This window comes from Equus asinus, chromosome 22, assembly GCF_041296235.1.
Source record: "Equus asinus isolate D_3611 breed Donkey chromosome 22, EquAss-T2T_v2, whole genome shotgun sequence".
NCBI lineage: Eukaryota > Metazoa > Chordata > Mammalia > Perissodactyla > Equidae > Equus > Equus asinus.
In genome coordinates, this window is record NC_091811.1 from 12516712 (window position 1) to 12526739 (window position 10028).

General features: G+C 46.4%; 1 protein-coding gene across 20 annotated transcripts in view; it reads right to left on the reverse strand.

Moving 5' to 3' along the window:
• CACNA1C (calcium voltage-gated channel subunit alpha1 C) overlaps positions 1-10028 on the reverse strand; it is a 683102-nt gene that overhangs the window by 336721 nt on the left and 336353 nt on the right. The window lies entirely within an intron of this gene.

Here is a 10028-nt window from a genome sequence, read left to right on the forward strand (position 1 = left end):
GGAATAATTATGCCTAACATTCTGGGTGTTTTTATTAGAATGTTCTAGATCTTTAAATTAGCACAGGGGTGTTTTCACAGCAGCGGCAGGGAGATGATGTTCTCCATCCATGCTTTGGTGGCGGTTTCTCCCTTGAGAATCAACGTGGCTTAAAATAGTTTGGGAAATTGTCACTGAGAAACAAAGAGGATGCTTAGGGGGTTTTTTGGACTGGCTTTATACTTCCTTTCAAGGCTTCTGAGGCCTCCCTATGTTAAAGTCTGATAGCTTTTTCCACTACTTACAAACTATTTGTACTTGAATGGCCTCAGGACCAGCCTTGTTTTTATTCAGCCTTAGTTTTGTGGGGGAAAGACATTTACACCACTGTCATGTATTCTTTTTGGCAAAAGTTGTGGCAACTTACTTCGTTCTGAATCTCTACTCCACGGGCTTTCGTTTGACTCATGCGACCCCACAACAGCCTGGAATGAGGTCCAGCAGATGCTATCACTCCTGCTCTACAGACGAGACTCTGATGCTGGAGAAACAAACGCTCAGAGGGAGCAGGCCACCCAGCAGGCAAGTGGCAGCGCTGGGCCTCTAAGCCAGGACCCCCTTGTGCACACATGCACGTGGAGAAGCATTTGGAAGAAGAGAACAGAGCAGGCCTGCTTTCGAGGGACAGGAGGGAGCCCACGTGTGGGCACCTCGCTCTGTCTAATAGGCTGCTAACCACGGAAAAGTGCCTTTCCCTCTTCTATGCCTGCACGTCTTTCCACATTTCAGGTCATTTTTTAGGTAAGATGCTCAACACAGTATAGGTGACCTAAAGCAAGTCACCTCTGGAGACTGTCTGCCAAGAGGAAGGAAACAGCTCCTGACATAAATTGTAGCTGTTGTTTTCACTAGTGTCTTTAATTCCCAATGACTTCCAGTAGGTGGAGGCTGCAGGCCTGTGGGCATAGCACACTGGGTTATCCGGCATACATCATCGGGACCACTTGTGGAACCCAGACTGAAACTCCAGCAGCAAGAGGAGGCTCCTGGGTGAGTGCGGGAGATGATGGGTGGTCACAGTCACACTCTGGCCCATGGTGGGGAAATCCTGTGACTGTCAACCTCTAGATCACCTCCAGATCCGGCAGGGCCCGTGAGTGGCCACCACCAGCTCGGAAGCACGTGTAGAGCCCTGCAAGGGGACTCCTGGAAGCCACCTTCTTTGAGGCTTGCTTATGGATCTGTGGGGGGCAGCTTCAAGAAAGAAGTGAGAGGCCCTGGAAATGCAGCTTAGGACATTTTAGAACTGAATTACAGGCTTGTCTTTCTCGAACACACAATGGAAACCCCTAAACCCTAAAATATGACACTTCCACTTAATTTAGGAGTAAAATAAAATGGTCGCAGGTTGATTGTGGCCTGCCTTTGGTATTTGCCATCTCATTAATCCCTGCAATCACATCGTTTATTATCTTTATTTTACAGCTGAGGAAACTAAGACTCAATGAGGTTAAAGAATATGCTGGAAGTCACACGACTAAGAGGGGAAGTCAGCATTTGCACGCTGGCTCGTCAGACTTCAAAGCCCACTTTTGTCTCATGACAGCACAATTCCTCTCTTTTAAGAACTGTGCCCAGTCTGCCTGGGGGAGGCTGAACTAACCTAAGCAACCACGCCCGTCCGTCCTTCGGAGCCCCGGCTCCTTCCCCTCGCCCCGCCTCCCAGCCCCCCAGTCCCCCAGTCCCCCTCCAGCCGGCGGGGTCAGCCGGCAGAGCGAGGATGGATGCCTGCGCAGGCGCACAGAGGGGGGCTTCGTTTCAGGGCCGTCTCCTGGGGAGTGGGTTGCATTCACACGGGCCACCTGGGGCTTCCACGGCTTTCTGCCTTGCGTTGAACATTTTTCACTGGCGGGGGATAACCTGAAGGAGAAGTTTATACGCAGGAGAGCCCACTGTCTGAGGGGAACGAAGCTGCCAGGGTGGGAAACAGCACCGGAAATGATCTCGCTCATCTCTCTGCCCTGGGGTGGGGTGACAAGGAGCCCCAAGGGCTAAAGGAAGAAGGGTCTGGAAGTCAGAAGACTGACCTAATCACCGATGACCAGAGGCAAGTGAACCTCTCTGAGCTGCAGTCTCCTCCTCTAAGGGTGACATTCCTGCCGTCTTTCTCAGGACGTTCTTGGAAGCAGCTCGCGAGGGGCCACGTGCGATAGCACGCTGACCACAAAGACAGCCAGGCGGGTGCGAGGCGTTTTCTCCCCAGGCCTCTGGGAGAGAGTGAATGGCGTCTCTGTGTAACCCATCCTGTTTCTTCACTCTTACTGTTAGAAGGTCTTCTGGAGGCCAGAGCCCAGCTCTCCTGCGGGGGCCCGCAGTTATGCCTTCGGAGGCGAGGGTGGGCGCGGGGTGGCGCATCCCAACACGGGCCTTGCTCCTCCCAGGCTTAGTGACCCACCTTTGGAAGTGGACTGGGTGATATGTTAATGCTTCCAACTCTTAAGCAAACATTGTGCCTTTCCCTCAGGCCACTGTGGGACGAGAATTCCGGGGGAAAAAGAAGAAAGAGAAGGATGCTTGTTTATAATAATAAGCTTGAGGAAACCAAGGCGGACAGGAGGAAGCAAACAAGCTGACTAGTCAGGATGGGAACGCAAGGACCAGCAGGCTGAGTTCACCCACCACTGGCCTGGCCCCGCGCAGGCAGAGATGGAGGCAGGAGCCGGCCGAGGTTTTGGAGTCGCTGGACCTCACTCTCAACTCCAGCCTCACCTCTTACTAAGTGTTGACCTTGGGTAATCACTTACTCTCTCCATGATTCAGTTTCCTTATCCACTGGGAGATTAAGTGAAATTCTGTAGTGTCCACCATGACCCATAGGAGGGCCACCCTCCACACTGTCACTCTGACATCAGCAACCCATCCTCTTTTCTCTCAGTCTTCCTCCCGTCCCTTCCCGTCCTCAAGAACTGGGACTGGGGCAAGTGCCCTGGGGCTGCCTCACTGCTGCCAGGGGAGGGCCCTGCACACGCTGGGCCTCCTGCACGTGGGCATGGAAAGGCCCAGGCTCTCGGCACTCCGTTGTGTGTTGCTGCTGCTGTTTCCTGACTTTAGAAAATTTGCTCACAATAAAAAATGTGACTTTATTGAAAAGTAGTATAAAATAAGGGAAAATGCTACAGGAGGGGTATACTCTTAAGATTTCGGCTTATTTTCATTCAGATTTTTAATGCGTATTTTGAATGTAATTGTATTCTGTGCATTGTATTCTGATATTTCACAGGACATTATAAATAAGCATCTGGCCATCCTGTTGAAAACTCTTCCAAGACATCATTTACTGGGCACATGAGACTCCACAGCAGGGTCAGACCAGTCTCCACTGTTGAAGATTTAAGCGCTCTCTAACTTTTTACTTTTGAAAGTAATGCTGCAATAAGATATTTATGCATAAATCTTTGCATATCTGTATATTTTCTTTGAGTAAAACTGGCATTAAAAGTTATGAATATTTTTAAAGTTCTCAATACAAATTGCCAAGTTGCATTCCAGAAAAGCTGGGCAAAGCCGTTCCTGCCAACAGACCTCAGGGGTTTCTGCTTCGCCCTCACATCCTGCTCCTCTCATCCCTTCCCCTTGTCAGTTCTAAAGCCAAAATATGGTTATATGGTTACTTGTTATTGTTTATTTTTTATTTTGAAGTCATTTCAAACTTATAGAAAAATGGAAAGAATAATATAAGGTGCTTCGTGGAGACAACCCAATCGTTAATGTTTTGCCATATTCACTTTATCATCCTCTCTCACTAGATACAGAGTTACACATATGTAACATATACACACATACATAAAAACATATATAATTTTTTTCTGAGTCCTCTGAGACTAAGTAACAAAGTAAGGCCCTTTATATCTAAAGACTTCAACATGTAATTCCATGAGAGCAAAGTCATTCTCACATACTATGACTAGCAAAATCAGAAAATTTACATTGATAAAACCGTATCTAATGTGAAGAACTTAAATTTCACCCAATGTATTTTATAGCAAAAAAAAAAAAAAGTCTAGTCCAGGATTCAATCCAAGATCACGCGTTACATTTAGTTCTCATCTTTCTTTAGTCCGCTTTAATATGGAACAATTCTCTCAATCTTTCTTTGTCTTTCATGGCCGTGACATTTTTTGAAAAGGACAAGTCAGGATATTTGTAGACTGTCCTTCAATTTGGGTTTGTCTGATATTTCCTCATAATTAGATAAGGTTATGTATTTTGGGCCTGAATACACAGAAGTGACGTGGTATCCATCTCAGCGTATCATATCAGGGGGCACATGATGTTGGCTGGTCCCATTAGTGGTGAGCTTAACCTTGATCCCTTAAGGTTAAGGCGGTGTCCAGGTTTCTCCACTGTAAGGTTACTATTTAACTAATAAGTAATTTATGGGGAGATACTTTGAGACTATGCAAATATCCTGTTCTTCATTAAAGGTTCACCTACTAGTTTTAGCCTACATGATGCTTGTTTGAAGCAATGCGATGGACAGCTAAGTGGTGACTTTCTAACACCTTCATTCCTTCCATGTTTGTTAGTTAGCATTTTGTTGCCAGGAAAAAGTGTCCTCATTCTCCCCCATTTATTTACTTATATCAGTATAGAGGCATGGATTATTTTATTTAATCTGTTAATGTCATGTATTTTGAAGCTCCAGTTATCTCAGATTTAGCCAGTGGTGGTCCCTTTGAATTGGCTCCTATCCCTTTGACACACCCTTGTCATTCTGTGAGCACTGCTCTCTGGCCCCGGATCTCACAGGCTTCTCCAGTGCCCACGTTGCCTTTGATTCTTTTTAGTGGAGGATAATATTTAGAGACCAAGATCTGGATGCTAGGTTTGCTCATTGCTACCAGAGTGTCACTTCGAAGTCCTTTCAGCAGCTATAGAACTAGGAAATATATGTGTGTGTGTGTATAAAATCACATACTATATATGTATATTTAATATGTATACACATATATAATGATATTAATATGGCATTTCTTTATAAATTTGAATTTTTTAATTATTAAGTCTAACAGTTTTCCAAATGTTTATTAGGGCATTGTGTGGCTCCTTTGCCCATTTATCTATCAGAGTCTTTGATTTCTTATTGCTTTAGATGTATACTTAAATACAGATATTAGGCAAAATATTACATTCATGGTAAGTACTTTCTCAACTTCTTTGACTTTTTATTTCTGATGTAGAGATTTCTACTTTTTTGAAGTTAGAACTATTATCAACTTTTGTAATTCCTTCCATTGTTTTGAGCCATTGAAGTTCTCTCCCAGTCAGAGAGTTGATACTTCTATTTCCTTCTTCTTTTTCCATTAAATATTTAATCAACTTGGAATATATTGCGGCAAACTGTATGAGATGAGGATCTAAACTGTTTTGATGTTTTTTCCAAGTAGCTAAGCAATTGTCCCAGCACCATTTGCTATATAAGCCCCCCCTTCATCACTGATTTATCATTGCTGTTTTTAGAAATTGCTTCTTTGTATCTCCATCTGGCCAAATGGTCTTTATGAAGGTTGCAGGGTAAACTGTTTTTCTCTCCTAATCTCATATAAGTTAGAATCTTGGAAAAAGACCATGCTGGTTAAGCACTTGGTGTCTGCACTCAAGCCGGGCTGCTGGATTCGAACCCAGGTCCACCGCTAAAATGGAGACAATAATCATACCCACCTCATAGGTTATTATGAGGATTAAATGAGTCAAAACACTTAAAGTACTTAAAACAGTACTTAGCTCATGAAAGAGCTCAATAAATGTTATTCATTATTTTTATAACTGTTTTGTTCTTTTTTATGTTAGCCCCTTTATTTCTCAGATAAGGGAAGCAGAGGGCCAGAAACGTGCAATGACTTTCCCCAGGTCACACATCCAGTCTTCCCACACTGGCGCCTCTCCCACAAGGAAGCCAGGTCCTTTCTGCATCTCCTGCCTCCTGGGTAGCTGGCTCCCATCACCTGGGCTTTGAAGTGATGCAGATTCTACCATGAGAGAGGGAGAAGGGTGGGGGAGGGAGAGGGGAGAGTGCAATTCAAACCACCTGCCCCACCCTCTGCACACCACCCTGCTGCTCACCTAGCATCTCTTGGCTCCTCTGAACCTTTGAAAGAGACAGCAACTCACCACATGAGATGGGCTGCCAGCGCTTAAAGATATGTATTTCCTCAAACAGCACGGCCCCTAACTGCAAAAGTTACTGTATTTCCATCTGGGGCTCACCTGCCCCAGCAACAGACTTCTAATCCGTATGGAGCAAAACCCAGCAGCCATGCCTTACTGAGAAGGCGATGCCATTCTGCGACCCGGCACTTTCCCATAGGACTTTTAGTGGAGTTTTTACTCACTACAAAGACCACGAAAGTAATGTCAAAGCCACTGAACTGGGACTTTTTTTGTATTAGGTCTTGCCCCTCTCCAATTCTGTTCTCCAAAGTAAACTTCACAACGTGCGTGTGGACTACGTCTTTCCCACACTTAAAACGTCTCACCACGACCCCATTTTCACACAACCACGCAGCATCCATAGCTGGTGAACAAAAATGTTTTCCTTTTGTCAAAATGCTAAAAACAGATTTTACTTCGTAGAATAAAGAGTCTAAGGTGACAAGTCAGAGTGGATTAAGTGGCACGTGCAGAATAGGACCACTAACTTGATGCCAGGCCAGAAGGCACTGTGTCTATCAATGAGGGTGGGCACACTGGTGGCTCACTGCCTCGACTGGTGGCTGGGCACCGGCAGGGACACCACCAGTGCAGATGGAGTGAGCCCTTCCTTATGAGCAAGCTTCCATACCGGGCTTAAGTGTGGCGAAGAGCCATTATACTAGCAAGGTAGAGCAATTTGGCTAATATACTATGGAGTTCCATGCGTTTGAAAAATTATAATAATGAAACAGTAGAAAATGTTGATAGTATTATTCCACAAAGCAAAACCATCCCAGAATTATGCCCAGGAAAAGGACATGATTCCGGTAGAGACAACAGGTCAAGGCTGAAGCACAGGCATGAGCGGAGTGGAACCTCTGTGCAGTGTTTGCACATTCCCTGTGGCCAGGGCTGACCCAAGGGGCCAGGGGGCCTGGATGTGCCGACTCCACTACCAGGCGCTGTCCTTAGTTCTCTGTCACACAGCCTGGAGGCGCTCACAGCAAACTCCATTAATACCCACCCCGTTTTTCTCCTGAACAGATCACCCTGAGAGGTAAACATAGAACAGAGGTGATAACACACAGGACTTGATTTCACCTGGCTCGTACACAGACTGGGTCACAGAGAGATGCTGCGCTGCCCTGCTGCATCCTGCGGAGGCTGCACCGGGCGGCCTTGCCTACTTAGGCTGTCAAAGCGCGGGTTGCAGTTGATGAATGGCACAAAAAGGACAATGCATTAATGATAACTAAAAATGACTTTCTAACTGGGCTGACACAGTAAAAGCCCCCATCTGGTCGCCATTGTCTAATTGCACCAAGATGGCAAACACCTGACTGAGAACAGACCAAGTGGTGTTCATTCACTCAGTTCCCAACTCCCACCAAACCTGTGTGTCCAGGCTATGTGCCCATCCACGCTTTCCAGGCTGCTGCTGCTCACACTGCTTCGAAGGCTGCTAATCTGCCAACGTTCACCTGGGTTCCTAATCCTTTCCCAGGGCGAATGAACAAGGGCAGACACCTGACAATCCAGGCTGCGTTTGGAGCGTGGTTTGACTACCCCATCCATCCCACCTTCAGCTGATTTCAGTACCCATTCTTGGGACAGAACGAAGTGACAACTTTGGACGAATTTTAAAAAGGGATAAAAATGCTAGAATCATGGTGACTTTACTGGTATGATAACATCCTGAGAATGTCTGATAGGCCCAGGCACAAAGCCCCATTGGGCAGACGCTGCCCAAGAAGGGAAGCTAAACATCCACAGGGACATTCTGATGCCCAGGTAGCAAGAAGCAAGAACTGAGAAGATCATCTTGAGAAATCCAGGCTGCTTGTATGAACCTTCAAAGCTCAGGGACCACTTGAGGTGCAACGGACATCACACCCAGCACGCTCTCTACTCTCCGTGCGCGGAGGAAAAAGGAGCAAGCAGCCCTGCCTCACTGATGGAGCCAATGAGATTGCTCCTTTGGCTGAGGTGCCATCAAAATTCTCCTCCGCAAAGAACTGGTCCCCTATCTAGGGCATCTGGAAGACGTGTTCTCCTAAGGGGTAACTACGTGATCTCAGCTTTTGAATTAGATACTCAGGGTGACAGTCTCCAGGTGAGGGAAGAAGGTGGGGGAAGGGAACCATCTGAGGGATTTCCGCCAAGGCGCCAGTTTGCAGGCACTGCCCTGCTTCCCAGTGCTTTCACTCCACCGAGTCTAGTCAAGCTGATGGTTTTCTTTGTCTTCTGACTGTTATCCTTTATGAGTATGTATAACGAGGCAACTGAACTTTCATCTTGCCGTAGACAAGGCAGTCCTCCAAGGTCACTATCTTTCCTCCAATTAAACTATTGCATTGTCCCCCAATTCTCTTTCCTAGTCATGCTCCAACCAGCAGTGTCACAGGTGAGCTTAACCAATCAGGTTCAGCCATTCTAAGCTCCTTTGCACAATAGCTTGCAGGACTAAGGTCATCCTCAGGGCATGTTAGAAGTGGATGAAGTGTGGAGGTTGTCTGGTCAAAAACTGTCTGTCTATAATAGCCCACAATTAGCTCCAAGGCCACAGAGCTAGTTACTGACAGAACTAAATCTCAGAACTCCGGACTCCCCCAGTGACCATCTTCTTTCTGCAGAAACAGGAGAGGCAACCTAACCAGTCAATTGCTCAATCAACTCAGTATTTGCTGGTTCATTACATACACCTGATAGTGTGTTTCACTTTCCGAGATTTTCAAAGGCAGTATAGGCACAGCTGTTACTGCTGGAAAGAATTTATAAAGTTTCTGAAAAAGCAAGAGGAACAGGCATCCAACATCCAGGATTTGAATCTTGAAGGGGAGGTCTGGGCTTCCTTTTTTGTGAATTAAACAAAATAGAATTTTATTTCTTCTCTCTTATGTAAAAATCCGGAGGTAAACAGTCACTCTATACAATTTATAGACACCAGATGCTTCCAGCTCACCATTCAATCATCTCCAGGGTGTTTACCTCCTATTCATGGTCCAACATGGTAGCTAGAGCTCCAGCTATCACATCTACATTCCTGGCAGAGGATGGATAAAGGGACAAAGGATGGAGGAAGACCAAGAAGGGATATTAGAGGGTAACTAATATATCTGCCAAGTACTATAGAGAGAATGTTCACCAAATCATGAGCCTCCTGGAGCTTGGCCTTCTATATTTTTAGACAGCTTCCTGAAAAGTTGTTGATGCACACTCCTGCTTAAGGACGATTAGACTAGATCATCTCTCAGGTAACTTCCAGCCGGGAGCCATGCTGAGAGACACAAAATGAGCAGAGAACAGTGAAGTGTCACACGAAGCTGTGTTTCCGGCAGTCAGTCCGGTGGGCTGATCAACGTTAACAGGCCTTGAGAAGCGGATGGAAGATGCACTGGCCCTGAAGGCCAAGACCAGTGCTGAGAGCTGCAGGGGTATTAGAGACAAGCACGAGGATCACTAGAGGCAGGTGTGCCTGAGGAACTGGTGTCAGCAGTCCCTGTGGCCTCAGGCCATGCGGCAGCCCCTCTCAGGAGCTGGCGCCCAGGCAGCCTGCAAGGAAACCAAGAACCCGCCTTTCCCAGGGAAAGGGGCCTGCGGTGCCCTGACAATCCCGCGCCTTAGAGGCTGGCTGACAGTTCAGTGCTTCTCAAAGGCTGGTCCCCAAACCTCTGCCCCAGAATTGCTAGAACTTGTCAAAACGCAGTTCCAGGGCCCAGTTCAGACTTCTTTAATCAGATTAAAATTCTAGAATATGCATTACATTTTTTAAAAAGTTGCAGTTTTCACAAGATTCCCAGGTGGTATTGAGTGAACATGAGACCAGGGCTCCCTCTGAAGGAAGGCCAGCTGGCACC